The sequence below is a fragment of the Peromyscus californicus genome, unplaced genomic scaffold (assembly GCF_007827085.1).
Source record: "Peromyscus californicus insignis strain IS unplaced genomic scaffold, ASM782708v3 Scaffold_3__1_contigs__length_106647218, whole genome shotgun sequence".
In the NCBI taxonomy this organism is placed as follows: Eukaryota; Metazoa; Chordata; class Mammalia; order Rodentia; family Cricetidae; genus Peromyscus; species Peromyscus californicus.
Genome location: NW_026294551.1, coordinates 75,796,501 through 75,820,931, shown reverse-complemented (window position 1 = coordinate 75,820,931; position 24,431 = coordinate 75,796,501). Strand labels below are relative to the sequence as shown.

At 40.8% G+C, this 24,431-nt stretch overlaps 1 protein-coding gene across 2 annotated transcripts in view; it reads right to left on the bottom strand.

Annotated features, from left to right (window-relative positions):
* The window catches only part of Sgcd (sarcoglycan delta), a 925,964-nt gene that overhangs the window by 113,535 nt on the left and 787,998 nt on the right, over window positions 1–24,431 (bottom strand). The window lies entirely within an intron of this gene.

Genomic DNA, 24,431 nt, shown 5'->3' with positions numbered 1-24,431 from the left:
CCATTCCCATCTCCTCCAGGGCAAAGACTCCCCTGGGGATTGAGTTCAACCTGGTAGATTCAGTTCAGGCAGGTCCAGTCCCCTGTATATGCAGGTGCTGGGGATAAGACAGTTCAGGTCCTTGCACTTACGCAGCAAGCACTTGACTAACAGAGCCCTCTCCCTAGTCTCTGCATTTAATAACTAGCATGAACTCTTGGCTTTCTCCTGGGAGCAACATGCAGTTACATTTTTTTCAAGGAAATGCTGTGTTATGTTGAGTCAGAGCTTTGAAATGAACTGAGAACTGGAGAGGATGCTGAGTTTCCTCCACTTCTGGGACTGTGCACGGTGAAAATGGAGGCCACCATCTCAAGACCTTTGTAGACACAAGAAATAAGCAGATCAGAGATACCAAGTTTTCATGGAAAACGTCACTCGGGGCCATTTAATCACAACATGTCTTCCCTAGTGGCATTTATTAAGCTGCTAATGCAAAACATCTGTAGTTGTTGTGAGCCGTTTCTAGGAGACACAGAAAATATTTTCTTTTGGGGGATTAGGTTGCATTCTCCTAACCTAAAAAGAATAGGTAATTAATCCAATCAGCCAGCATTTGCAGTAGGCTTCCTCCATACATGGTTTGTAGAAAAAATTGACTTACATGTTCCTTTTTATAGACCTTCAAGTTAATAAATCTCAAAACGTTCATAAAATTTGGGCTGGCACACAGGTAAAAACCTGCTACCAAGCCTGATGATCACTGGAACTCACTTGGTGAAAGGATAAATTCTTGCAAGTTGTCCTCTGACCTCCACACATGTGTTGTGGCACATACATGCTCTCACACAAGAATAAATAAATGAAATTAAAATTTAAAATGTTAATAAAATTCATAGTTATTCTAATCACTGTCACGCAGTGTGCATGGTACAGTACAGGGAAATTTTCAGTGAGAAAGTTTGATCTTTACATTTCCAGTGTCTTATTACAGCTACAGAGTTAGTTATATAGTTAGATGACAAAATCTAATTTCTTGAGTGAAATTATTATAAATCATGCATTTTTTTTGATGCAGATGGTGTTGCCTATACATTGACAAGCTGACAAATACCGATTCTTAGAGAGTGTAACGATTTATATTTATTGTCAGCTTGATAGGATGTAGAATCGTCCTGGAAACAAACCTCTGGGCATGTCTATGAGGGGTTGTCTCAATTAGGCTAATGGAGATAGGAAGACTCATGCTAAATGTGGGTGGCACCATTCCATGGGCTAGCATCCTGGGCTGCATAAACAGCAGAAAGCAAGCTGCACCGGAAACATTGTAGGTCTCTGTTTCTTGACTGCAGATGGACTCTTGCTCCTGCCAACATGCCTTCCGCACTACGATGGATTACATCCTTTTAAACTATAAGGCGGAGTAAAACTTTCCCTCCTTACATTACCTTTGTTGGTTATTTTGTCACTGTGATAAGGAAAGTAACAAATACAGAGGGCTAAAGAAATCTTTATGCACAGTGGTGTGTGTGTGTGCGTGTATGTGTGTGTGTGTGTGTGTATTTGTATGGCTATATTATATTGTTTTATATATATCTATATCTATATATATACACACACACATATATATGGCATGTTTGCATGTGTATATGCTATTGCAGGTAGCATATAGTAGAGTGCATTATACCTCAGAGATGCTTTGCTACATTTGGTTGTTATATCAACATGTACAATAAATGATGAGTATGTTTTATTCATTGTGTTAGAAGATAATGAGAACAAGAAGAGAAGACCTGAGAGATAACAGAGCATCATTAACTGCTGTGAATATTAGTGCCAGAGAATAACGCAATGAGTTCTCTTTTAACTGCTCTAGCAGTTTCACTGAACCCATCATACCATTGAGATACACATTATGAACATTTGTGTAGAATGTGAAACTGTAAGCCAATTCAAGATTCACATATAGAAACATCCAGAGAAGATATTGAGAGACACATAGTTTAACTAAACATACTGTCCTGGAGAAACTGATAGTCCTAAACACATGTTTGCTGTATCATTATGCCGAAATTGGAAAAGAAAGAACAAGAAGGAGAAAAAGGAATCATCTAAACATCAAGAAATCTCATTTCAGTTTCTTAATTTTTTATAGTAGACAAAACTACACAAATAAAGACTTTCAGCCCATTGGTTGTATTTAACACAGGTGAAACATCTAGTGTAGGGTGTCCTCTGAGTCAGGAGGACATATGAATATCAGAGCATCTGTAACAAGGAGAGGGGGGCTATGTGACCTCTGTCACAGAAGGCTGCATTTAGGCTGCTAAAAGATGGCACACTGTGTGTTGCATGAATGTGACCTTGTAGGAAAACTGCCCCCCAGGCCTGTGTGGGACAGGTGGCCAGGACCAGGGGAAGTAGGAGAAAGGGAGAGAGACAAAGAAAACCTTGCTGTGACCTGCCTTCCACCTGGAACTGAAGGGCAGGTGGACAGCTCAATGGAAATCTCCACTCTCAAGTGTCTCTCACCATGAGAGCAATCAACACCAAGAGAGTCAATGGAGGTTGAGAGACCTGGGGACACAAAGCAGACATGGTTTCTAATGGTTTCCTTGCCACTGAAAAAGAAGTACAACTTATCGCTCCTGTGGCAGAGCAGGTGGGTGGTGATGCCTTCCTACAGAGAAGGAAATTGAAGTATTAATTGAGAATCACAGAGAAACACAGTCTAAAACATAATTGGAGAAACTTAAGAAAATCATTTATCGGAGATAAGGTGATGACTTGAAAAGGGAAAAATAGCAAATTGAAATCTTAATACAGGTGATGAAGCTTTCACAGAATTAAGGAAAGCACTTGAAAGATTTCATTCAGAACACAATCTTGTTGGGAAAGGAAGCCATAAGGTGGGCATACTTTGCAGGTGACTTAAAGGTGACTATGATTTTGACCTTATCTATTGACTGCCAGGATGGCCACCACTTATTATTGCAACAACTATTTCCCCCTTTTCCTTTTCAAACAAAAATCTCAGTGCTATTAATGAGACCAATGCCTCCAGCTAAATTACCACCTTCCCACACTCTCTTCAAACTAAAAGAGACCTTATCTATCACATAACCTTGCCTAATGAGAGGTGGGACGCTCTTCTGAAGATAGGCACATAATGAAGGTGGCTGGTTCCGCTCTTGTTCCTTATTTCTCCACATGTGACATACATAAGGGTCATCTTCCCAATACTGGAGGATTTCAGACACCCAGTGTTTGATCTTGTCACCATGAAGCCACCAGCAACTCTCTACTGTTGGATTTGCTCTGCCCCTAGGTCTGTTTTCTGTTATATTAAGTGAATTTCATGACTTACTCACTGCTGTGTGAAATTCAATACTAGTGCACACACTATCAAGGGAGAGAAGTAAATTGGTCCTTTCAGTGGGTCATATTCTTTAAAGAATTTTTTTCACACAAAAAAATCACTTTTCCTCCATCTTTATACTTGAATAGATACAATCTTGCTTTAATTTCTGAGAGGTGTTTGTTTATTCCAATGATGTTTTTTAAAAACATTTATTTTTAAGGGTATGTGTGCAGCATGTGTGCACACATGCAAGCACATTCGTGCAGGTACCTGTGGAGACCAGAGGTATCTAATTTTCCTGGAGTTGGATTTACAGACTATCTGATATAGGTGCTCAGAACCAACTTGGGTTGGTGCAAGAATAGTAAATCCTCTTAATGGTTGAGCCATTACTCCATCCCCTGGTTTTCCAACAAATTTGTTCTTGCTCGTAGTATTTTGAGCCAGAAAGTACTTTTATTTCCTTTGTATTAAATCAAATTACTTGAGATCTACAAATAGCACCACCATGAAGAAGTATGCCATAGCTCTTCACCAGTTCTCACCAATTGTTCTTCCCACACTTCCATGATCCTCATCTGTGCCCTGCATGAGCACTTACTGCATTTTGCCTTGTGAGATGATTCACTGACTGCTGGCTTTTACTATGATGGATGCTGTTTCAATCCAAGGGCCATGTTGACATCTCTGCTCTCTTTCAGACACGTTAACACAGGCTTAGTTACTGTAAACTCAATTTGACTTAAGCAGGGAATGCTTAGGGTTGAAAAAAATTTCTAGGGGAGGGAAGAGACACATGAGCCAGTCAGCACCAACTATTCCACCCTGTTACCTCCCAGTTTCCTATCCAGGCAATGGTTAAGACTGTAAAAATATGTTCCCAGTAGAATAGCCTTATCACAGGCTATTCCAACTTCTACCTTGTAATCCCTCCAGCTCAGTGCAGTTAAATGAACTGCTCAAAAAGTCCAACTGTAACATGACCATCAAGCTTAACTCATCTCTATGGCTGAGTTTTGAAATACTGGTTTATGTTTGTTGACCCTATATTTTTCACTCCCCTTCATGTCAAGCAGGTACCATGGCATTCCTAAATCCTTGACAATTGTTTTCTTAAGCAAAGGTGTGCTTTCCATAGGGTATACATCCACAGACCTGGAGAAATATCTAAGGTTGTATGTGTACTGCCATAAGTAGAGGACAGTGGGAATTTAATTTCTACCACAATTTCTTCTTTCCCTTCCTTCTTTCATCCTGGGAACAGCTCAGGGATCCCACTGTTCCCTTATTGTTTGACCTTTTCTGGAATGCCTTTTAAATAGAATGATATTGGAGTCTGACATTTTTTTCTTTCACTTACCAAAAGGCACTTGAGGTGAGTTTCATGACAAAAGTTTTCATTGGCTCAAAAGCAAATGTTGCTTTCAAGCAACATCTGCTGCCATCTTTATAAAAGCTTAGCCTTAGTGAGGGCTTGTTGGTCCTAGGGAAAGGGGCGGGGCTTGGCATAATCCATAGAGATGATACACAGACAGACAGAGTGAACAGATCTCAGGCTACAAGTCCTGTGTCATCATTAGGGAGGTGGCAGCCTCTCATTGGGGACAGCTATGCTATGCCTCTAGGAGGCTGGGCCTGTGCCATAAGGACTCTGAAGTCTCATAGAAGGTCCTGGGTTCCTTTTAATGTCATGAGAGTTGAGAATTGACATTTTTTAAATTTATTTGCCTATTTGTCTGGATTTCATACACATATACAATGAATTTTGATTATATCTACCCCTTGACATATTATATCTTCCAGACTCTCCTCACATCCCATTCTCAACTTCACTTATTTTTTGTGTTCTATATAACCCACCAAGTGCAGTTAGAGCTGCCTATACGTGCATGGGGTTGGTTCATCCACTGGAGTATGGGTAACCTACCAGAGGCCATATCCCTGAAGAAAATGGACTCCCTTCCCCATCAGTCAACAACTGCCAACAGGAGAGTAGATAGTTTTTAAATAATCAGAAAGACCAAGAACTTGAAGTTATCAGAGGTAGTCATAATGAACGATCAGGGCCTGTCCATATTTTCATGACATCCCAAATGCTTCCTCAATTATCGAACAACATGGTTGTGATGGGGATGGGATATCCTGCTGGACCACTGCAAGAGTTCAAGACAGATGGAGACAATAAAAGTCAAGTAGTTACTGACATTTCATGAGCACTTCTTGCTAGGGAGACATTTTCTAAGAATTTCATGGATTTATTCATCTAATTCACACTGTGTCTATATGAGCTGAGTGACATCATGTGCCCACTTCCAGATGGGGCACAGGAAGGTTCCAAAGAGGCTATTGTGAGAGCTGGCGTTTGAACACCAGTAAGTCAAGCTGGCAACCCATTCTTATCACTCCCTGCTCATGTGTTACCTTTTCAGTTAAGTTGAGAATTATGATTCAGATCTGCAAACGACTGTCTCCAGGCAAAGAACAGAACCATAATCTCTGTCTGTGCATATCTTACTCAGCAGCTTCTCTGCTAAAGGGCCATCTTTGATCGCCTTTGACCAATCACATTATAGCTTAACCATGGGACCTGAACACAAAAGATGTTTTCAGTAGCTGGTGGTACTGGATAGTAATGGCTAACACTTACTGAGCATCACCTATGTGCCTGTACAGACATCATTCCTTCCTCTTCAGGAACAAGGCTAGAATGAGACGGCAGACAAACTTGAGGTAATATTTTCAACTTCCTCACATATACTTTTGAGTAGGTGTTATGTTGAAAAGTATAAAAGATGGCATCTCAATGGGAAAATGTAAAAGAGCAAAGCATATAAAAAAGAGGTCATTTGACCTCTGAGGAATGGAGGGAACACATAGACTCTAGTAGCTTTTTTGCTGCAGGTCTCATAATGTTTGACTACATGTAACAAGCTGTTCATGACTTATCTTCTCACAGCCTTATAAGGTTCTTGCTTTTCTCATGGCCTAAGTAGACTGGGCTGTTTCCAAAGAAACTGTACATGTCCTTAGATGTCTCCTAATCATATCTCTATAATCTCCTTCCCCCATTTCAGGCAAGTTCTCATTATGTACTCACTGTGGAGACCAGATGGTCTCAACTGTGCAGTTACCCTTCTGCCTCTGCCTCTACAGTGATAGGACTATAAGCATGTGCCACCAGGCTTGGCTCCTTGAACATTTTGTTGATGCTACTGCCATATCTGCACCACAGGGGCTGGAGAGACTTGTGTTACAGCAGCTTTAATGGAGTTTGTCTTCTTTGAAGAGAAACCATCATTCATTAGGCAGTTCAGTGGATGAAAAGCTAGGGATTATGTGGGACATCCTCCACATTACTTTTTTCTTCTCTAAACCCAATCCATGGCAACTATAATAGTCTTGCATTTCTATTCTCTTTGCTTCTGCTGCCTCAGACAGTCACCAAACCCCTCATTCTTATCAACTAGATAAAGAATCTAGCTGCAAAGAATGACAGAACCGTAAAAAAAATGAAGTTTCATTTGCATCATGCACCAAGTGAAATCTTTCAGACTCAGCAACAGACATGGTCTAGAGAAAGGCCTTTAATATATCACATGTGCATATGGGTGGGGGTCAGAGAATAAGGGGGACAGATTAATGTCTGCTTGTTCAACACCCTTTATCTCCATTTGAGCAATTATTTGCTTTGGGAAAAAAGAAAGCTAATTAATTGCAAGTCTTTCTTTCCTTTCTCCCAAATACAGAAGAATATGAGCTTCCAACCAATCAGCATGTCTGATTCTCTAGAAAGTGTGAGCAGCCCAAGGATGTATGACCCAGACAAACTAATCAGTGTTTTTTAAGGATTGCTTGGTACTGTGGACAAAGGAGTTTCTACTTCTCCCTCAGAGGTGATGTCTGTTACGCTGCTGCTTGACAGGAACCAGTACAGAGGGAGAGTTAAGAGCATCACAGCTGACCATATTTGGACTCCTCAGTTCTATAACCTAGCATGTTTCCATTATGACCTCCCCAACCCCATTAATTTTGCTGTCTGTCAGTTCTAATTAGACATATCCAGAAGAATTTTCATCTATGGTAGAGGAATCCATGACTTGATTGCCTAGGCCAAACACCCTAATAAAGCTAGAAGAATGGTTCTGGAGACCTTCAAAAGTTACTTTACTGGGACGTGAGTATCTGGGCTCCTGGCTGGACGCCCTGCTCTCTAGGCCTTAGCCTCCAGGGGCACATTCTGTGCCTCGCCCCCACTTAATGAAGCACCAGTGACCTGGCATCAGACTTCCCCCACCCCCAAACATCCCCCAACACTGTCGAGCCACAGGCCCCTCAGGTATCTGGAGGAAGAGGAACCCCCTAAGGCACAGGCCCCAACTGCACCAAATGGAGGAAAGAGATGGGTAGATGACAGTGTAAGAATATTTTCAACCTCTCCATTATTGCTAGGAGTTTTTATGTGGCTAGGTCTGTTTGGGGAACCCCTGGCAGTGGGACCAGGACTTATCCGAGGTGCATAAAATGGGGGGGGATGGTCCTTGGCCCTGCCTCAACTTAGTATGCTAGACTTAGTTGACTCCCTAAGGGAGGCCTTGTCCTCTCTGAGGAGTGGATGGGGAAAGTGGGGGAGGTGGAGGAGTAGGAGAATGGGAGGGAGGGGCAACTGGGATTGTTATATAAAATAAAAAAACTTTTAAAAAAATATTTTTTTAAAAAGAAACAAAACAAAAGAATATATTCAGCAACATAAAGAGCAATGTGACACTACTGGAAACTAGTGGTTCAGCAAGACCTGAATACCTCAATATGAAAGAAGTAGAAGAAAATGACTTTAAAAATAACTTTATGAGGATGATAGAGGCCCTTAAAGAGAACATGAAAAATTTCCTTAAAGAAGTAGAGGAAAAGACAAACAAAAAATTGGAAGAAATCAATAAATGCCTTAAAGAAAGCCAAGAAAAAACAATCACACAGGTTAAGGAAACAATTAAAATCTTGAAAATTGAAATAGAGGCAATAAAGAAAACACAAACCAAGGGAATTCTGGAAATGGAAAATCTGGGTAAATGATCAGGAACCACAGATGCAAGCATAACCAACAGAATACAAGAAAAGGAAGAATCTCAGGCATTGAAGATACAATACAGGAAATAGATTCATCAGACAAAATGTTAAATCCAACAAATTCTTAACACAAAACATCCAGGAAATCTGGGACACAATGAAAAGACCAAATTTAAGAATAATAGGGATAGAAGGAGAAAAATTCCAGCTCAAAGGCACAGAAAATATATTCAACAAAACCATAGAAGAAAACTTTCCCAACCTAAAGAAGAACATGCTTATGAAGGTACAAGAAGCATATAGAATAACAAATAGATTGGACCAAAAAAAGTCTTCTTGCCACATAATAATCAAACACTAAACATACAGAATAAACAAAGAATATTAAGAGATGCAAAGAAAAAAGGCAAAGTAAAATATAAAGGTAGACCTATCAGAATTACAACCGACTTCTCAATGGAAACTCTGAAAGCCAGAAGGTCCTGGACAGATGTTCTGCAGACACTAAGAGACCACAGATGCCAGAGCAGACTACTATACCCAGCAAAGCTTTCAATCATCATAGATGGAGAAAACAAGATATTCCATGACAAAACCAGATTTTTTTAAATGTCACTTTATTATACTTTTAATTTTAATTTATTTATTTTATGTGCATGGGTGTTTTGCCTGCATGTATGTATGTGCAGTATATGTATTCAGTGTCCAAGGAAGCCAGAAGTGGGCATAGCCAGAAGAGGGTATCAGATGCCCCTGAAATTGGAGTTACAGACAGTTGTGAACCACCATCTGGGTGCTGATAATCAAACCTGGGTCCTCTGGAAGAGTAGCCAGTGCTCTTAACTACAGTCTATTCTTGTTATTTATTTATTATTTTTGAGATTGTTCTCATGTGTCCCAGACTGACCTCCAATTCTCTCTATAGCCAAGGATGACCTTTACTCTTTGATCCTTCTACTTTTACCTCCTTGAATGCTAGCATTATAGGTACATACCATCATGCCTGGTTTGTGTGGTGCTAGAGGTCAAAGCCAGTTTCTCACAAATGCTGGGCAAGCAGTGTACTAACTGAGCCACATCCCTAGTCAAAGTTTCAACTGAGAGTAGTCCTGAATTCTACAGGACTTTATACCAAATATCTTCTTGATGTGAAATGGGAAATAACGGCCAACATCAGCTACTGTCAGGAGCCGTTAAACCAGGCATGCTCAAAGGTATTCTTCCAGTCTGCACTGGTATAAGACACTTGGGAGGGCTGACAGCAGCTCACTTTCTTCACCAGTCCAGAAACACATACATCTTGTGAACTTCTTAGGTTTTTCCCACTCTGTCCTTACAAACAGCACCAATATCACAGTGTAGAGAGAAAATGGGGAAAATAAAACAAAAATAAAAGTGTCTGTGAAGACTGAATTATTCAGCGCCAATGAGTATGCTTTTAGATGCTGAACTGATTATCTCCTAAACCAGAAATAAAAAAAGCAAGTGTCAAAACCTCTATCTGCAGAGTATTTTTTTTTTTTTTTTTAGCTCGATTTAGGTTTTTTGCTGAGCATATCGTGTGTCACTCTGTTGGTTGGAGTGACAGTTAATCAATACTAATCTGATGCAGTTGATTCTTCCCTTTCCCTAAACAAGATTAAGGTATACTATCCATGAATATATTTTATCCCAGGCTGTAAATCCATATGCTTTAACATAAATGCATTAGCGTCTCTTGTAAATGGAATACACTGTGTATATACAAGGAAATAAGGATGGATTACCAATTGGTTCTGAAAAATGCCTTTCTGATCCATTATGAAAATGCTTCAGCCTTCATGACAGCACTAAGTAGAGCAGGCACTGCTCATTATTTTATATGGAGACATATATTCTAATCTCGTGGGGCCTTATTAAATTAACACTCACAGTACTGGGAGCCATGCTGCCCTTTTTCAGGTGGGGCAGGTGGATCTGCTTGTTTGTTTATAACCTTGTTTATTAATTACTCCAGTCAGTGTTTATTTAGTGGTTGCTATGGGCCCTAGGGATATAATGGGTGAACAAATATCAATAACATTTATAGGCCCCATAGTTTTCACTGTAGCATCAAAGTATGCCTACTATTAAACCTTTCTACCCTGGTCTGTTTCCAGTGCTACATACTTACTGAAGCTGAGCTAGAACATCCAATTTATTGTTCCTTTGCTGTGCCCCAAACAGCATCAGCAACTATTTGCTCCCTTATGATCTCAACTTTGGCACAGTTTTCCCTACTATTTGACTCAGTGGACAGAGAAACAATTTCTGAGTTTCTGCGTTAGAAATCATTTTGATCAACATTCCTCTGGCATTTATTGCTCAAGTCTATGAATGTTAATATGTTATTGGGCAGTTAGAATTTAAATATTACTTGGCTTGAGGGTCTCAGGTTTTCATTTAGCTGTCAACTGATAGGAAATGTACATAATTTAAGTAAGAACAATGATTGGCAGTATACATATGCTTGCTGATTTGCCTGGAATTGCCTTAACCACTTTTAGCATCATCAAGATAAGGAAAGTGAAGCTCAGAGATAGATCATTCTCATAATGATGAAATAGTTGCGTTGGTTGAATATACTGGGGACTGACTTTCACAGGAAATGTTTTATCTCATTTCCACGGTGACTACCTAGGAATTTAGGACTGGTCTTATCACATTTGTAAGGTTTAGAAAAATTGCAGCTTACTTAGAATTCCCCTTCTAGTATGTGTGAACACCGTGCCCTCTATATGAAAACCTGACTGAAGACAGCAAGCTACTCTTGTAGGACATGCACCTGGAGTCCCTCTTGTGACTCAGAGGAACACTAATCTTCCTCTTCCCCACTGAGGCAGATGCGATGTCTCCATGCTGCTCTCTCATTGATTAGACAACTTTAATGTTTTAATATTTTGTGGCTTTTTTGTAATTTGGTGAACAGAATGGTAAAAGAAGAAAAGTTAAACCCATCACAATGATGCCATCTACTCCATTGTAATGAAGATTTACACTTCTTGTAAATCTTTGTAAATAATCTTGTAAATAATTGCCCAATTGCAATTATTTCTCTCCAATTTCCTATTTTAAAACCAAATCATCCAAACCTATATTCTGACTGACAATAAATATTAGCACTCCTATATATTATAAAACATACTGAGCCAACAAGAAGTTATCAACAGATTATAGGATGTAGCCAGAGATGATTTCTTTTCATATTAAATCCCCAACGTACTTCAGACTCTATATTTTGGTAAGTGATTCAATTTATTTTACACTTTTGCTACATTATCTTTGTAGGTGATAGGTTATACATAGTCTTCCTTTAGTCCAAGTTTTGTTTTTAGACCTTACTAGGGAGTTATACAGCCTTGATATATACTAGTGGGTTACTAGACTCCAGATCTCTTAGCTTATATTCCGGGTTTCTTAAAGTACATGAAGTATCAATGGTTAATAAAAATCTAACATTGATCACATTCAAAACATACGTGTGATTCTAACCCTCCTCTCTGTCCTGAGCTTAATGCCTACACTTACAATGTCAGCCTCACCTATTGCCCAACCTGTGGCTCAGGTTTATCAAGCAAGAAGAAACTGTAAGCAAACTACAACTACTAGTGACAGATGGTACCACACAGAAAACTCTCCGGGATCCCTTACAGATGCTTAATCTTTACAATATGTTGCTTTCATATGTAGGTTTCCTAAAAGTCACAAGACTAAGCTAGGCATGATTAATTAAAGGTGAAAAGCAAAATGTCCACCTAGGTCTGTTCAATTTTCTCTGTGTCTTTTTTAAAAGTCCTCCAAAAATTCCATCTCAAGGCCTAATTCTAGGGATACCAGATGCCAACAAATCAATCAGTGTGGGCTCATTTTTCTGAAACCGGTTACTTGAGCAATGCAAAAACCCCTCTATGGTTTTCAAGACAAATGGGAACAGCTCAAAGAGAAGCTCACTAAACAGATGGAGTTGACAGTCTCCTTAATCCATCAGTGCAAAGGAGTTTCAGAGACCCAGGGACCCCACTGAAATCACTCTCCCACAGGGCAATTGATCATAACTCATTTCAGGATTGGGCCAAATCAGCCTTAGGGGGAGAAGAGGAAATGGCACCAATTTTAGCACAAACTCAGCATCTTAAACAGATGAAGCTGTGAGCTTACATCTGTGCTGCCATGGAAAGTTTAGGCTTGTTTCTTACCCTGAACACATGACATGGCTTCCACCATTTTATTTTATAATTTCATCTTATTTTATTTCTTTCATGTTGGATCTCTGGGCCTGCGCATTCTAGAAAAGCACACACATTAAATCACATCTCCACTTCTTGCCACTATAAAGGTCCTCTGATGACAGGCCCAGCTTACAGGCTTAGCCCGATACAAATAGATATTTATACCTGCGGAAACAACTCACTTTCATGGGAAGACTCAAGAGATACAGAAGAAATAAGCCCTATGTTGTAGAATGAATGTTAAATGTATAAAGCAAGAGGAACTCTGTATTATTGCAACCCCCCTCAAAGTCTATTGCAACTATAATATTTCATAAGTGATGACTGAATACAACAGGCATCATTTAAGCTGTATCAAGAGGGAGTGGACATTCCTATTTCTACCAGTTAGTAGTAGACCTGTCTTGTCCAGGCTTCTACCTTCCTTGCATCACAGACAGAGTAGTTTAAAATATTATCCCTGCCTACAAAGGGAGGCCGAGAGTCAAACCACTATTACTAACTCCTTCTGTTTCTCTACTCTAAAGAACCCTCATCTGCAGTTACTTTCTCCTGCTACTACTGTGAAACTGAGTCCTGGGAAAAAAGAGAAAGCAGGGTCATACTTACTAGTGGGTAATCTTAATTGTTCACTTGCTGTGTATCTGGTTGGGTACTAAGCATTGTAGAGGGGACAAGAATCTCATTTACAATCAGAGGGATCAGCATGAATTTCTAAGTGGGTAGAGGGCACAGAGCTAGGGATACCCAACTCCATTTATGGTAGTACTTCATCAATGGTCTGTGTATCTTCCCTCTGACCTAGGGCTTCTCTACTATAGTTAAATAACAGGGAAGGCTTATACATCTGTTAATTCTTTGTTGTTGGGGTTGTTCTCTACTGGCTAGTTGCGAGGGGCACTCTCTAAGCTAAACTGTAGTAGTCAAAGATGCCTCTAGACTCTATCAAGCCTACCTCTTTGGGGCAAAAGTGTCACCTGCTTACCCCTTATACTTCTGTTGAGAGCCATTGTTTGGTCTCAGAGTGTTGGAAATAGCACCCCCCCCCCCACACACACACATACTCCTGTCTTCAGCAAGCTTACATTAGAATTGAATGTCATCTATTCTATGGTATTAAACATGAAATAATGTTGACATATGTCAGAGTTTAGAATCAGGTCTTGTTCTTATTATAACCTCATAATATCTCTAGCTGGTAATAGTGATGGCCTTAGGCACCCCTAAGGAGTTACATTAGGATGGGGTGTATATATCACTAGAGAGAGTGGAGTCCAGGGATATATGACTAGAATTCAGCATGTCAGAGAACTTTGAAAGGCTCAGATCTACATCATTCTCCTCATTCACTTCTAAAGGAAATGAAGTAACTTTTTTGATTAGAATAGAGATAAATGACCTGCAGTTTTAATCTCCAGGACTCTGTCACCAATAGAAAGTACAGATTCTGCCATAGTCAAGTTGCAACATGCAGGAAAATATTCCTCACTCCTGTCCCATGACTCATTTTCTATTCCTTGATCATTCAGGTGACAGGGCTACATTTTCACTTGGATGATAACCCACTGCCACTGGCCCCGTTGAGGACTACATTTTCAAGCAACTCTTAAACTAAGGAGTTCTGTCACAAGGGTACGAGTATTTTCTGATGTCATTTCTGTTCAGGAGTAGGTGCTTCTGGCTTCATCTAACTTTACCCAGGGAAGTCTTTTAGGAGCAAACATGAATCTCCACTCAGCAGTTTCTCCTTCCTGATATTTCCATGTCTCTAATTCCCAGAGCCATCTGCACACAAGTCGCTCTGATCCATCTCTCAGATCTCCTGTGCCCACCTAGGTTCTCCATGACAGGTAGAAACTGCCTTTTAAAGCGAAGACATCAGTCCTTTATTTTGCTCCACCAGAAAACTCTGGTCACAGTGTATGAGGAGTGATACATTTTCAGAGTCGCAGCAGGGGCTGGTTGGGAAGTGGTGAATGTTAAGTCAGAGTAGCTTGCTCAGGATCTCATGGAAGGACACCCTTACTAAATGTATGGCTGAACCACTAGAGCCTGAATGCTCCCCAATAACCAGTCAGCTAGACAGATAGGAAATCAAGAGGGAAAGTCATTTTTGCTGGGAGCTGGGACACATTTAATAGCCAAAGAAGAAAAGCACATTACCTTCCTTCATAGCTCATAGGCGCCCTACATATTGATTTCATATTGGCTTTCCCCTTTGTTTGGTTAAATGTAATCTCTTCCCCAAGCTCATGATACAATACAAGTGTTTTAAATGTGCTATGGCCTCCCATCAGCTCATATCAAGCAACGTAATGGGAAGAACAATGCCCTGCCCCCAGCACTCATTGGCTATGTGCAAGCTCTCTGCAAATGGATATTTCTGCCCTTCCTCAGATGATCAGCCTGCTCCCTTGGGGATGAAATGTAAAAATGACAACCTGGGCTCTACAAGCCCTGTGGAGCAGGCTGCATCACTTTTTTTTAAGGGATGTCTTTTAAAATTCAGCTACTGAGTACATACGTTAAGCATGTGTCTGGTTTTTTGATGAGAGCATTTGTCCCACCAATCACTGGCTGATCATTCTTTGTGTGTTTCACCAAACACACATTGGTTCTTGCCATTTCCAAGTTTGAAGGTCTCTGATATCTACTCACTGTTTTTTTTTTTTTTTGTGAGTCTATCATTTAATGATGTAGCTATCTCTCTAGCCCTCCCATTGTTCTTTTTAAAACATGGAGTCTAAACACTTTATCAGACAAAAATCATTCACTGTGATACTGTAGTTTTCCAATAGACTCATGCATATAAGCACATATAGTGCTCAACTACAATGCACATGTATATCTAAAATATATACTACTTGTGCACATAACACACAACACACATATATTTTATACATTCAATAAATGCACTTACCATGAATATATACAAAATATATAATATAGACATGTGTATATGGTTGTTCAAAATATACATCACTTCAAAATACAGCACCATGATCTTTGAAAAGACAGCAGAAGCAGGAACATAATTCTGACCTTTTCTCAGCCTTCTCCCTGTAAATAAATCATAAAACCTAGGACGGCCACTTTCTGGCCTCTCATATGACCGGTGTTCCATCCTCCACCAGAGGAAAAGAATGAAGATACACAGAAGCCAAAAAGAATCTGAATAAGCAAGCTTTATGGGGGTTGTGGAGGTGGTTCTGTCAAGTGTCTGTCATGTGAGCTTGAGGACCTGAGTGTGGATCCCTGCCACTCATGTAAAACACAATAAATAAATAAATAAATAAATAAATAAATAAATAAATAAATAAATAATGAAGGAAGGAAGGAAGGAAGGAAGGAAGGAAAAAAGACAGACAGACAGACATAAAGAAAGAAAAAGAAAGAAAGTAAGCAAGCAAGCTGGCAAGGTCGGGCATCTGCAACCCCAGTCCTGAGTAGGGAGGTGCCTAACTCTGGCCCCCATATGCATGAACATATTTGTACACATGGACATCTACACATATCCAGCATGCTCACGTGCACACGCACACACATACACACTCACATGCATGTGCATATTTGTACACATGGACATCTACACATATACGGCATGCTCATGTGCACACACACTCACATACAGTGCAGGACCACACACCGAGAGCTCACTAAGTCCCCCTTCTTTTGTCCAGTCATTCTATGTGTTTGTCTACTCATCATCAAATCCAAGCACAAAACTATACACAGTTCTCCATTAAGGGTATTGATTTCTAAAAGCTCCCACGTCATGTAACTGTATAATGAATACATTTGTTATTCTTCTATTCCTCTAATTTGTCTTTGTTGTGAGGATGAAACTTCCAACTATGTTCTATTCCTTCCTCTATGTGAAAAGCAAAGGCTCTTTTTACTAAAAACAAAACACCGACTTCTACAGTGTAAATGGACAAATTGTGCAGTTCGTGAAATTACAGGTCAATAAAATTGTTACAGAAGTGAACATTCTAGAATCTGATTACTTGGATTTGCACCTTACTTCTGGAACTAAACTTGCTGTCTGACCTCGGGGACTACGTCCACGTGCCAGGTTCCTCATATGTGAGAGTGTACGTCATCTCTGAGCAGCTGTCAGAGCAGAGGTGACACACAGGAAGAGACTCTTCAGCACCTGGTAATGAGCAAGGATTTTATCCTGCTCACTATTATAATCATGACTCATGCTTTCCATGTAGGCACCCTGCTCCCTGGTGTCTACCCTCTGTGTGGGACATCTAAACCTTTGCACAGAGGTCTAGATTTACCAGGATTTTGTATAATCTGTGTTGTAGGCCTTTAATGGCTACTTCAAGCCTTGGGGGGACTCTCCAGTCTCAACAGCAGCTCTTTTCCCTCCAGGAGGACCTTCCTTATTTGCAAAATGAACTTGGTCTCATATTTTTATGTTTCCCAGGTGTCTTGTAGTTCACCATTGTAACAAGACACATAATTCTTGGATCCAAGGTTTGAAACATCTGTCCCTCAGGTTTGGTGGTATGTTCCAGAAAGGCAGAGATCCAGGGTGTGTCTTTGGCCAGCACAGTAGTTGGCCATAGTAAGTCATTAATTAACATGTGCTGAAAGAACTGAACCTTTTGTATGGAGAACTGCCTGCAGTGCAGATTAAATAATGACAAGAGGCTTCCTAGTCATTCACTTCTTGAGGCTTCAAACCCTGAAAGTGAATGTTACTGCAGCATCAATAAAGCCTGAGTCTAAATATATTTATTCTTTTTTCTTTGACTTACAGAATCGAACCCATACCAAGGATCCTCATTACCATTCCAGTCACAGCTGCACAGAGCACAGTCAAGAAGGAAAAGTCCCCAGGAGGCTCAAGTACACCTCTAAGGCATCTCCGTAACTCACATTTTGGGGAAAGTTACCCACTTCTGTTTGCTAGATACTGATAATGACAGTCTCTCCTCCTAAGAAAAATCCCATTTTCTCCTCTGTTAGAGCACTGTGCTCAGAGTCTGCGGCTCCTGTTACCTAGGAGTTGTCACTCATTCAGAGCTTTCTAATCAGACAGACTCTCTTCCCACCCTTTACACTTGCCCTCAGTTTTCCTCTAGGAAGCTTCTGATTGGTGCTCCAGATGTGGTCTCCTGCCCAACTTTAGAACTTATCACTCAACTTCCACCACACAGACAGAAACCAAGTTCCATCTTATACCTATTTTTAAAGATTTAGTTTATATTTAATTATGTGTACATGTGTGTGTAGGTGGGTATGTTCACATGAAGCTACATGGGTAGGTTCCCATGGGGGCCAGAAGAAAGTACTGGCTACCCCAGAGCTGGAGTTGCAGCAGTTGTGATCCACTTGATTTGGAACTGAATTTGGGTCCTCTGCAAGATCAGTGTGTGTGGTGATATTTTATTTGTGCTCTAATAAATAAAGCTTGCCTGGAGATCAGAGGAAAAAGTCATCCATTATAAATAAACACAAAAGTCATGCAATCTTAGTCATGCAAATCCTATCAAAGTCATTCCATCTTATCACTTGGGAGGCAAGGATCTTTCTGGATCCATGTGAGTTCAAGGCCACACTGGGAACAAAGCCAGGCGTGGTGGCACATGCCTTAAATTCCAACACTAGTTAACCATGGAGGTCTGGAGGTGTGTACAGACTGACAGGAAGTGACAGAGCTGGGCAAGAAGGCAAAGTGATGTAGCTGGACAGAGAGAGCAAATCAGATGGCAGAACAGCAAGGCATAGAGGAGTGGGTAGACAGGAAGTAACTCGCTTTTGGAAGCGGTGGAGATGGTAAGGTAAGGTTAGCTGTGGCTTTCCTTATTTCCCTGATCTCTCAGGTTCTCACCCCTATATCTGGCTCCATGCTTTGTTTTGTTTTTTATTTAATAAGACCATTTAGAAATTTGTCTACAAGTGTGCACTCTGAACTACTGAACTGTATCTCTAGCCCACCATCTTAAACTTTATTTAAGTCCTAAGAAAACATTTGTAGTGCTATTTACAATTTGGCAGAGTATGTTCTTTGCACACCTATGCCACTGTTACCTATTTGAGATCATTTAAATAGAAAACTGGCTTTTTTTCCTTCTATTTCTGCAACTGAGCTCAGTTTGGTGACCATGTAAGTTACTTCTTTTACTGCCATGACCAAATACCTGACCAAAGCAACTTAAAGAGAGAAGGCTCTACTTTGGCTCACACTTAAGAGGGGACCCGGTTCACCATGGCAGGGAAGGTATGGCCTCAGGACAGCTCACGGTTGCTGGAGCAGGAAAGGGCGACCAGGAAGCAGAGAGAAAGTTGGAACCAGGGCTAGGAGATAGGCTTGAAGGCTTGTCCTCAGTGACTCACTTTCTTTCTTTCTTTCTTTCTTTTTTTTTTTTTTTTTTTTTTGGTTTTTCAAGACAGGGTCTCTCTGTGTAGCTTTGCACCTTTCCTGGAACTCACTTGGTAGTCCATGCTGGCCTCGAACTCACAGAGATCCGCCTGGCTCTGCCTCCCGAGTGCTGGGATTAAAGGCGTGCGCCACCACCGCCCGGCTCTTTTTTTTTTTTTAAGCTAGGTCCCACCTCATAAGAGTTCTATAACCTCTCAAATCAAAGAAGTTGATAGAGAACCAGTGTTAAAAACGTGAGACTGTGGCAGCCATTTTGCATTGGCAGTTACCACTGTTAAAATGGTATGGGGTAGGAATTTGAAGAGGAAACAGTAACAAATGTCGTTAATATTTGAGACACAAACTAGACTCTGCACTGTGCTAAGTTCTTTGTGTGCATTATGTAAGTGCTCTTATCTCCACTTTATAAATGGGGATTCTGAAGCTTTCAGAGACTGAAGTTTATCTGAGGTTGTACTATTGAGACTAGAAATGGACTCCAGGTAGCCTGTTCTTAAACCTTGTGTAGAGATAATCATCCTGCTCTTCCATATAGTGTCCTCAAGGGGAAAATTCCAGGAATGTCCCTCTACTCCCAGCCCTGAAGAAGTCTGGACATTTTCTCTTCTCTCCCTCCCCATTTCCACACTTGCTACCTTACCCACTATTGCTAGAGAATGTGGGGGTATGAGTGGAGTCAAGAAAGACAGGAGAAGAGGCCAAGGTAAGCAGAGCAACGAGGACACAGCTGAAAGGGATATATTCCATACTCCTTTCTCCCAATCAAATAAGCAAATAAATTGTAAGTCCTTCCAATAGGGAAAAATCAAGTTATTTTCTTTCTGTCTTCTGTGCTCTTAGAGCTCTCTGCTCACACTGTCATCTCACTCAGTTTCTAGTGTCACTAGAGAAACTTAACATCGCTTTTGGCTTCTGCCAGAATGGAAGACTGAACAAATGAGACACGACTGACCTTTGGTGGTAGAAGCATGCGCCATAACAGTCAGTGCAGTTGATGGTGAAGGAGACACTATGCATGGACTGTATGGAATGCTTTCTGACCTGCTGGGCAGCCTGGCAGGAGCTTCTCTCCTCATTTGAATATACTCAAATGAATAACTGGCAAGGAGAGAGCGCAGAGACAGTAAAACTGCCAGACAGATGCTTGGAAGCACATTGACTGTTGCTTCATAGAGAATTCAAATCTTGTCACTTCAAAACAACAAATCAGACACAAAAAAATCCAAACCCCAAATATCCCCTTCCTCAGTAAGTGCCATAATTGGTTGTCTTCCAAACAGCCAGTAGTGAACCTCATCAAACTCTTTAATCAAACTAGAAGCCAGACAAACATGTCCCTGTCCCCCCCCCCCCCCCCAGGCACCACAGAGGGGACAGTGACTGAGCTCTGGGAAGGTCTGGGAAGCAACTACGCTGCTGGGACAGCTGGGGACATTTACACGGAACCATGAATCCATCACGCTCCTATTAAATCACATATCTCTGTTGCCAAAGGAAAAATTATGAAGGGCTTGGCAAACTCCTTTTCTTCATGCATCTGGAATGAACTCAAGCTTGAGGGAGGAACAACTAAGATCCTGCAACACAGGAGGCCTGTGCCCTGGGACTTCCATATGCACGAAATGAGCAGGGCTATAGCCTAGACTTATAGACGAGCTCTTTAAAATACTTCCTTCTGAAAGTTATTCTCCTGACAGCATTTGCAATGAAACCCCATTATTATTTCTCTATTGTCGAATTGTAGTTTTTCTCATTAACTATCTCTGGTTTATTAGGTCGGGGCTGTTCATCTGAAACTCTTCTGTGTTTGCCTTTCCTGTTGCATTATTTATGGGCGATGTGTTTTTATGATCCCATACATTATTCCTGCATTCCTGTAAATAATAAACCAACTTTGGAATGAGGTACCACTGAAGCACCAGAGAAGCAACAATTCTGTTTAAACAGCTCATTCCTCAGCAGCATATCTCTGCTAATGATAACAGGGAGCAGGAGGAAGGTTCTGGAGAGTTTCAAGCTCCTTTGGTTTGTTATCTGAATGCTACTCTTTGGTTGGTAGGCTCTCATGTCCTAAAGATCAATACCTGAATCGCTTAGTTTGTAGAAGCTTATGTGAGGAACCAAGGTCCATTCTGCAGCAAAATCCTTGGCTGCTCTAATGCTCCCTTATCATTTATGATGTAATGCCTTAAAAAGAAGAAATGGAGGCAAAGTAGGGGCAGAGAGAGATGGAGTGTTAAAAGAGAGGCTGTCACAATGAGTGGATGTGAAGAATGTGGTCACGACACATGGCTGGTAGAAAAGCAGAAGCTGTGTGTTTTATGCTGAAGACGGTGAGACCCTTCATTCTGCCATGGAGGAAGGTAGAGTGGAGGAAGAAAATCCAAAACCATTGTACAGACCCCGGACTCCTAAAATGCAACAAGGGGACAGTTGAAGCCTTAGCAGTCAGTCAGGAAGGCTCCTTCAGAGAAATGTGCAGAAGGCTAGGGACTGCCTGGGAAGGCCAAATTTGAAGAGTATCTTTAGGGTACTGCTAGGGACCTGCTTCCAGGCCAGCTCCTCCTTGTCCATCTGTTCAAGCCACATTGCCCTCCCTCTGCCCCTTCTGCCCAGCTGGCATCTCTCTCTGGCTTTGTGCCAGGCATTTCCCTCTGGACAGTGGACTTCTCCAAGGCAGAGTTCAAATACTAAGCCTCAGAATGTATGAAGCTGGACATTATCCATCTCTGCTCTCCAAACTTCTATTGATGATGCTGAAGCTGTGTGACTCAGAGGGCTCACAGCACCAGACACATTTGCAACTCTCCCCTTTCCTAACCCCCAGAACATTTGTTTAGTGATCAACTTTCAGTAATTTTGCACAAAATCATTCTTTCCCATGTATCTTCCTTTCTTTAGCCATTACAAACCCTCGGGGAAGTTACTACAATTATTTGTGTCTGACTTGGGGATATGCTTTCCCTTCTTTTCATGTTAATGTCACATTAACTGTAGGGCATTCTGATGTTCAAGATCTTGTGATCCACTCATGGAACCATTACTGAGTACTGACTGGTTGCATGGTAGTGTTCTAGACTCTGGTTAACAGAACATATAGGGGATATCGAGTTCACACGCTAATGAGGAGGGACAAGGGAAAAACACCAGTGTACACCATGTCTGTATAGAACTGGCCTAAAGAGGAATAAAACATCACAAAGGAACAGACAGGGAAGCAGGAACATTTTCATGTAATAGCAAGACAGCAAATATTGGAGGTTCTGAACATGGTATTGTCTCTGTTAACCTACTAATTCTGCCACTAGCCCAGAGCATCTACAGATAATACTTCAACTTTATTCTAATAACATCATTTTAAGCCAGGCAGTAGCTTAGGATTGTAAATATTTATAATATTTTTCTAAAGTGGGCAGGGAGGATTTCTCTGATAAGAGAAATGGCCATTTGAACCATTCTGTCCCTGTACAGTGATTACAATTTGCTTTAATTAGGCCCGCAATTAATGTAACAAATATTAGCTGCTTTCCTTACCTAGCACTATTCCTTCTCCTGATAATAAGACACACTTTTCCTTGGAGAGCTATCCTGTCCATTTCACTTGTAGTCACTCTAACCCTAGCTAGAGCAGTGCTGTCCTCTCCTAGCACATCTCATCAACCTAATCTTGGGGACCAGTGGAGGAATAGGTAAGGACTTCACTGGAATCGCATTAGAATTTCAGTTAGGAAGGTAAGCACACTCTCTGCTCACGATCAGAGCTGAAGACAGAATATAAGACTGGAAAGAGCACTCAGACAGGAAGAAAGAGAAATAGAGACACTATGTTTTGGCCTCATTCTATGAGCTACTGAGTGTAGCTTGCAGCCAACTACCCTGGGGCTTTTCAATCAGGTGAGGCAGTAGTTATCCTAGTCTGCCTGCCTGCCTGCCTGCCTGCCTGCCTGCCTGCCTGCCTATCTGTCTCTGTCTCTGTCTCTGTGTGTGTGTATGCATGTGTGTGTGCCCACATTGGTAGGGTGTATGTACCCTTGTGGAGACTAGTGGAGGATACCAGGTATCCCTTTTATTGCTGTCTATTTTATTCCTTTGAGACAGGGCCTCTCCCTGAGCCAGCAGCTCACTGCTTTTCAGTTAGACCATTAGCAAGTCCCAATGATCCTATTATCACTGCCCCCATCAGCACTGGGATTAAAACCAGCTTTTCACATTGGTACTGGGGATCCAGATTGGGGACCTCAAGTGCTCTTACTCACAAAACCATCTCCTTAGTACCTTGTCTAATGTGCTCTCTTTCACTCTGCATTGGGCTTATAGCACTGACAATGAGGTGAGTTCTGAGTGATGAAATTATATGTCATCATTCACTCTTGTAAACTCTCTTCCTATGTCTTTCCCCACAAACTTATACATAAGAAAGACCTGCTCCAAATGTTTCTATTTAAAAACTTAAGATTTATAACCTCTCTCCTACTCAGATGGAGTCTAATGGTACCTTATCCTAGCCACAGACACCTGGCTACCTTTTGTGTTCTTAGATAATCACATGAGTGTCTAATCTTCTAGACTAGATTGAAAATGCTCCAGAAGAGTAGGGACAATGACATGTATCTTTGTCTCCATGGCACCAGCAGCAGAGAGTTGGGGATACACACACACACACACACACACACACACACACACACACACACACACACACACTTATGATGCAGACACACTCACTGAACGAATGAACCCTACCAATATCACTCCAGTCCTTTCACTGTGACTATTCATTGTAAAGTTGCAATAGTTTCATAAAAAGCAAAATGTAAATGGCTAAGAGTACCATCTGAGCAGTCCTAAAAAAAAAAAAAAACCTGAACTTCAAGCCATATTTAAATTTCTATAATTTTTATGCTAATTCAAATGGCTTTAGATTTAATTAAAATGTTTTTTTTTTCAATTGATAATAATGTAACTCAGATAATTATCACCAAGTGGCATCTAGAGGACACATTTACAAAATGAATCTAGAGTATAAATAGATCTAATTGACAATTAGAATAGTCCTTTATAATTATGCTTTGTTTATAAATGCTATAATGTCCAATTCATTGTTCGATGAAATTGCTCTTTAATGAAAACTAAAGGCATATTCTCCCTAGTGTTGCCATGAAGATATGTCTTAAGTGCCCTGGCTTTTATGTTGTCTATTTTCTTGCTGCTTTAGATAGGCCATTCCAGTCCAATGTTTAATAGATGTACTCTATAGTGAAAGATAAACTACATTATGCCTTGGCTTACGTATTTATTTTATACTTCTCTAGTAGTTGGACGGATCTCACCACAAACTTAAATTCTTTTGTGCCTATCATGAAAAGAGAATCGTGTACTCTAG